Below are 6,457 nucleotides of genomic sequence, written 5' to 3' on the forward strand. Positions count from 1 at the left end.
ATGAAGAAGTGGCCCAAATGCCCATAGTCTGTCACATTACCTTCTTTCTCCCAGTCTGCACCTATGATCTCCCTATCATACTTTAACTGAAGACCAAAAATGTCATGCTTGGTTTATGGATGGCTCTGCATGATATGCAGGTGCCACTTGTAAGTGGACAGCAGCAGCACTACAGCCCCTTTCTGGGATCTCCCTAAAGGATAGTGGTGAAGGGAAATCTTCCCAATGGGCAGAACTTTGAGCAGTGCACCTGGCTGTTCAGTTTGCATATCAGGAAAAATGGCCATATGTGAGACTGTATACTGATTCATGGGCTGTGGCTAATGGCTTGGCTGTGGCTAATGGCTTGGAAGGACCATGATTGGAAAATTGGTGACAAGGAGGTGTGGGGAAGAGGTGTGGATAGACCTCTCTGAATGGGCCAAGAAAGTAAAGTTAATTGTATCTCACATGAACACCCACCAAAGGATTACCTCTGAAGAGGAGGACTTTAATAATCAAGTGGATAAGATGACACACGCTGTGGAGACTGGTCCTCCTCTTTCCTCTGTCACCCCTGTTATCGCCGAATGGGCACATGAACAAAGTGCACGTGGCGGCAGGGATGGAGGTTATGCATGGGCACAGTAACATGGACTTCCACTCACCAAGGCTGACTTGGCCACTGCCACTGCTGAGTGTCCCATTTGCCAGCAGCAGAAACCAACATTAAGTCCAAGATATGGGACCATTCCTCGGGGAGATCAACCAGCAACTTGGTGGCAGGTTGATTACATAGGACCACTTCCATCATGGAGGGGACAGCATTTTGCCCTTACTGGAATACTCTGAATATGGATTTGCCTTCCCTACTCAGGATTTGGATATGGGTTTGCCTTCCCTGCACGTGATGCTTCTGCCAAAACTACTGTTCGTGGACTTACAGAATGCCTCATCCACCGGCATGGCATCCCACATAGCATTGCTTCAGATCAAGGAATTCACTTCACAGTCAATGCAGTGCAGCAATGGGCCCATTCCATGGAATCCACTGGTCGTATCATGTTCCTCATCATCCTGAAGCTGCTGGCTCGATAGAACGATGGAATAGGCTCCTACAGACACAATTATGGCACCAACTAGGTGGTAACAACTTGCGGGGCTGAGGCAATGTTCTCCAGTAAGCTGTATACACTCTAAACCATGGCCAATATATGGTGCTGTGTCTCCAATAGCCCGAATGAATGGATCCAGGAACCAAGGGTTGGAAGCTGGAGTGGCACCACTCACTATTACTCCTAGTGGTCCCAGGAAGGATGCCAGTGTATTAAGTGGTGTGATTGATCCTGATTACCAAGGAGAAATTAGACTAGTGTTACATAATGGAGGTAAAGAAGAATGTGTCTGGAATCCAGGAGATCCCATAGGCTGACTCTTAGTGTTACCATGCCATGTTATTAAAGTAAATGGTAAGTTGCAGCAACCCAATCCTGACAAGACTTATAATGACCCAGACCCCTCAGTATTGAAGGTCTGGGTCACCCCACCAGGCAAAAAACCACAGCCAGTTGAGGTGCTTGCTGAGGGCAAAGGTAATACAGAATGGGTAGTAGAAGAAGGTAGTTCTACCTATCAATTACGACCACATGATCAATTGCAAAAGCTAGGTTTGTAATTGTCAATGTATTTTCTCTTTATGTGCTTATTGCATATCTTTCCTTTGCTCAGGTATGATATATCAGATACAATTGGACTCAGTGTGTTTTTGTTTATATGTATGATAGATGATTGATGATAAGTATAAGTGTGATTTCATCAATTTCATCCAGAAATTATATAAGTATATATGGCTAAAGAATTGTGTACAGGTGCCAGGTTGGCAAGGGGTGGATTGAGATAGTTTATTGTGCCAGCCTGGCCTATAAACACAAGTGGGATTAATTAGAGGACGGAGAGATAAATGGCTCTCTAAGCCTCGCCTTTCTTGTCTCTCTCTTTGATCATCGGACCACTGTGTGGCTGCCTTACTTGTTCTGTTCCTCAATTTACAGGCTACACTCCCTGTGGGACGCTTAGCCTGTGGACTGTGTCGCTGTAAGTTGAGGTCCCTTTAAGACCACATGATTGAAATTTACATCTCTGGAGCTGGGGACTGACAGTTGGTGACCTGACTGACAGTTGGTGACCTGCCTTGCTGTTTTGCTGCCTGTGCTGGGATAGCCTAGCTCTCTCTACAGAGGACTACCTGGTGGCTCTCAAGACTTGAAGGACTGCTAGTGTCTCACAAGTCTCTCACGGGAGTGAGTTGCACTGAACCATTTGTACTGCTTTGTAATTTAACTGTTCATTTCTTGTGTTATCTATATATCTATCTGTATGTAATTTAACAGTTTATTTCTTGTGTTATATATCTATCTTTATAAAAATATATATACATATAATTATCAGCAATCTGGTTTTATCTCTCTAGCGAACCCTGTCTAATACAGCCAGGCACCATCGGCTTTCTTCAACACATTTGTTTAGGCACCTGCTTTGTCTTCAGCGATTGTGTCGGGAAGGTGAGCATCATGGAATGCCAGTCTACATCTGTTTTGTATACATTCATGGACCCATAGAAATGTAATATAAAGAACATTTGTATTAAAATATGTATATTTAACATAAGTGTTGCTATATAGATATTATTCGATTGTTCTCCCCTCTCAATAATGTATCCACTTTAGTCTATATGAAAATATCTCATGTTCATAACTACTGAGTAATATTTTGGGTTAGGGACATACCACAATTTTTAGATATTGTTCCATTGCTGGACATGTAGGCTATTTTTAAGTGTTAGAATGTTGTGATGCACAGCTTTTTTGCATTGATCATGGTTTATTACATTGCAATTTTAAAATAATTATTTTTCACATAAAGTGTGAAAACATCAAATTTGTCAATGGACATTATTTTGTAGCAAAGCAATTAAAGATAACAAAAATAGTAATAAGATATCCTATCTTTTCTAACACTTATCTAAAGGTGTAAAGTATAGTGGTTATTCTTTTTTTAAAAAATACTTTCTTTTTGTGTGTGTGTGTTTCAGGTATTTTTTATTTCTTCAAATTTATTTATTTATTAGGAGTGACTGAAATAAAAAACAGAATTGAGTCCCATCATCATCATGATCATTGTGGAAATGGCTTTAAGAGAAAACTGGTCAGATGAATATTATTGCTTCCCATTTTCAATCAATAGGTAGTTGCCATTGATCTAGACAGCCAACCGTCTGCCAAGAATGCTTGGGATATGTTATATAATACAACATGCCCATTCACGGGGAAACCCACTAGGAAATAACTTATGTGTACTTCTTGATTTCATCGTACAAGACCAGCACAAAGGCACCACCCATGCCTCTGAGCACATTGGACCAGGCGCCCTTGAAGAACGCTTTGCTCCCTTCATCCCGAGCGATCTTCCTCCAGCAGTCCAGCATGCCGGTGTAGGTGATATCAGTTCCTTTGCACCCCGACTGCATCCTCATTCGGCGACGAACGGTGTCCAATGGGTAGGATGTCACCCAGCTACGGCTGTGACGGACTGTGCAATCATCCAGCTGACGAAGATGTGGTGTTCTTGGGATCCAGAAGCATTCCCTTTGCGGTGTCATAGATGCCGAAGTAGGCAGCCCCGTAGATGATCATTCCCTGCACAGACACGGGGAAGCCCTGGGACAGGCCCCCAATCCCATCAGACTTGGTGATTTCAACCAAGCAGTCACCGAGGCCTTTGAACTCCCGTTCGGCGCCGGCTTTGCCCACATCAGCTGCTAGACGGGTACGGGCAAAATCAAGAGGGTACACAAAGCACAAAGATGTGGCCCCCGCAGCACCGCCCGATGCCAGGTTCCCTGCAATGTAGCGCCAGAACTGGGTCCTCTTGTCCACACCACCCAGGAAGATCTGCTTGTATTTATCTTTGAAGGCAACGTTGAGAGCCTGGGTGGGGAAGTATCGGATGACATTGGCCAGGTTACCATGCCAGAAAGACAGGACTCCCTGCTCCTTGGGGATACGAACCACACAATCGATGATGCCCTTCTACTGCTTATCTGCGGTGATTTACTTGCTGGCATGCTGCACCTGCAGCAGCAGCTTGACCTGTTCGATGGGCGCTACCGCCGTCTTGGAGATGGCCGCGGCCACTCCACCTGCCAAGAAGTCCTTGGCGAAGGAACTTGGAAGAGAACGAGGCGACGGGCGACCGCTTAGATGGAACAGGAACCGGCTCTGATTCCGGGGCTCTGGGCTAAAAAATACTTTCATTGGGGGCTCTTACATCTCTTATCATAATCCATACATTCATCCAGTGTATCAAGCACATTTGCACATTTGCCACCATCATCATTTTCAAAGCATTCTCTTCCCACTTGAACCCCTGATATCAGCTACTCATTTCTTCCCCTTCCCTCTCCCGCCCACCCTCCCTCATGAACCCTTATTAAGTTATAGATTATTATTTCCATATTTTACATTGTCCTCCGTCACCCCTCACCCACTTTTCCACTGTTCGTCCCCCTGGGAGGGGATTATAGGTTACATGGTGATAGGTTGTGATTGATTCTCCTTTTCTCCCCCAACCCTCCCCTAATCCTCCTGGTATCTCTACTCTCCTTGTTGGTCCCGAGGAGTTTATCTATCGTGGATTCCCTGTGTTGTGGCTCTTATCTGGAGCAATGTGCATACTCTGGTCTAATCCAATTTGTAAGGTAGAATTGAAGTCATGGTAGTGGAGGGAAGGAAGGACAAAAGAACTAGAGGAAAATTGTGTGTTTCATAGGTGCTATACTGCACCCTGACTAGCTCATCTCTTTCCTGTAACCCCTCTGTGAGGGCATGTCCAATTGTCTACAGATGGGCATTGGGTCTCCACTCCATGACCCCCACCCTATTCACCGTGGAGATAGTTTTGTTCTGAGTCTTAGATGCCTGACATCTGATCCCATCGACACCTCATAGTCACATAGGCAGGTGTGCTTCTTCCATGTGGGCTTGTTGCTTCTCAGCTAGATGGCCACTTGTTTATCTTCAAGCCTTTAAGACCCCAGACACTATATCTTTTGATAGCTGGGCATCATCAGCTTTCTTTACCACATTTGCTTATGCACCCATTTTGTTTTCAGCGATTGTGTTGTGAAGGTGAGCATCACAGAATGCCGGATTGTTAGAACAAAGTGTTCTTGTGTTGAAGGAAGAATTGAGTCGAGGCCGAATTTCCATCTGCAACCTTAATTCTTGACATATAGATATATATGAGTACATAGCTCTATTCCCCTCTCATATATATATATATATATATGTACATGTCTGTATATAGGGCTCTATAAATGTCCTTTGCCTCCTGCTTTTCCCCTCTATTTTCTTTTACTTTCCACCTGTCCCACCATCATGTTCAGCCTTCCTTCAGGTTTAGTAATTCCTCGCTGTTACCTTGCCCTTGATTAAGCCCCACTAGGAATCTTATGACCTTCCTTCCATTGATTATAGTTAACTTGTTGTTCCCTTGTCCCTGGGTTTGTTACCTTGCCCCTTTCCTTTTGCCCACCTCTCCTCCCATATTCCCCCCTCCCAGAACCATTGGTCCCATTCATTTCATCTCCAAATTATTTATCCCACCTATCTTACCTACATAGACATACAACTACATTAATAAGTGCAAAAACCTGGCAAAGCCAAATAAAACAACAACAAGGGAAGTCAAAGCCAACAAAACAATAACAACTACAACCAAAAACAAAAACAAAATAACAATAACAAAAGAAAGTCACTGACAAAAGTGGAAAAGCCTATAAATAGTTCAAGGTCTGTTTGTTGGCCTTTACAAGTGTTTTCCACTCAAGTATGATGGAGTGCCACACTCTGTCTCCAAAGTCTATTTTTGGCATTCCCTGGGAGTTCTTCACTCTGCTCCCCCTGCTGCTCTGCTGCATGCCCTCAGTGCCTCGCCCCAGAGTGATGGGGCCAGACCATGCACTATTCCCACACTGTGTCTCCAGTGCTGTCCCTCATAGTGCATGGTTCAGTGAGGGATGCTGTGTCCCATGGTGGGACCAGCCTATGGTCCTCCCCGTGTGTTGTCTGCTCTGAACAGGAACAGTGTCCTCGGGGCTTGGTGGCCCAGGATGTCCCTCTCTATCCCTTTGCATTTCTCCTGTGTGCTCTAATCTGATACAGTGCTCTCCCCAAGTTGTAACGTCAGTGCTGTCCTCTGAAGTGCATTCTTCTGAGGGAGGTTGTCCACAAAGTTGGGGTTGGGGCCGGCCCTGCAGATTTCTCTATTGGTTCCCTGGTACATGTCGGTATGCTCTATTCATGTCTTGGTATGTCGGGTTGAAACCTGGTTGCTCCATCTCCTGTGGAGATATAAACAATACCCTCCCCTTGGGTGTGTTAGTGTCCTGCTCCCCAACAACCCATGTCTTCCCCTACCT

General features: G+C 44.8%; 1 pseudogene; it reads right to left on the bottom strand.

The window, feature by feature from the left end:
• Positions 1 to 3,274: 3,274 nt before the first annotated feature.
• LOC142422718 (ADP/ATP translocase 2 pseudogene) lies at positions 3,275 to 4,292 on the bottom strand (annotated as a pseudogene).
• Between the last annotated feature and the right edge of the window lie 2,165 nt (positions 4,293 to 6,457).

The sequence above is a fragment of the Tenrec ecaudatus genome, chromosome 12 (assembly GCF_050624435.1).
Source record: "Tenrec ecaudatus isolate mTenEca1 chromosome 12, mTenEca1.hap1, whole genome shotgun sequence".
Lineage (NCBI taxonomy): Eukaryota > Metazoa > Chordata > Mammalia > Afrosoricida > Tenrecidae > Tenrec > Tenrec ecaudatus.